We start from the raw sequence: 522 nt of genomic DNA, 5'->3' as shown, positions 1-522 counted from the left end.
TATGCAAGCTGGGATAGAAAAAACCAGGGCCCGTTCTCAGCCTGTTCATGGAATAGAACTTCCACTCTATGGGGGTGCATGGGGTGGAGGGAGAGTGCTGAGTGGAAGAAGAGATTTCCAGTTCTTTTGGTTGTCCCCACCTGGAAGAGTTTTTGCAACACAAGGTTGTCAGGGGGGAGACGGGGGATAAGAAATATAGACAGCTGTCCCTGCCAATGTGAAACTGTAGCTTCAGACTGGGAGTTCAGGGAAGAGGGAGCCCTACTTCATCATACCTGCCCAGAATAAAATATAAGGAGTCATGGAGGACTTTCCGCCATCACACAACCTGCCTAGGCTGAAACAAGAAGAAATTGAGACCCTAAATAGACCAATAACAATCAAGGAAATTGACTATGTAATAAGAAAACTACCTACAAAAAAAAAGCCCCGGACCAGATGGCTTTCCAGCAGAATTCTACCAGACATTTAAGGAGGAACTGATTCCAATCCTACTGAAGCTATTTCAGGTGATTGAGAAAG

Source organism: Carlito syrichta, unplaced genomic scaffold (genome assembly GCF_000164805.1).
Source record: "Carlito syrichta isolate Samal-C Ts95f unplaced genomic scaffold, Tarsius_syrichta-2.0.1 Scaffold313228, whole genome shotgun sequence".
Taxonomy (NCBI): Eukaryota; Metazoa; Chordata; class Mammalia; order Primates; family Tarsiidae; genus Carlito; species Carlito syrichta.
This window is presented reverse-complemented; position numbering follows the sequence as displayed.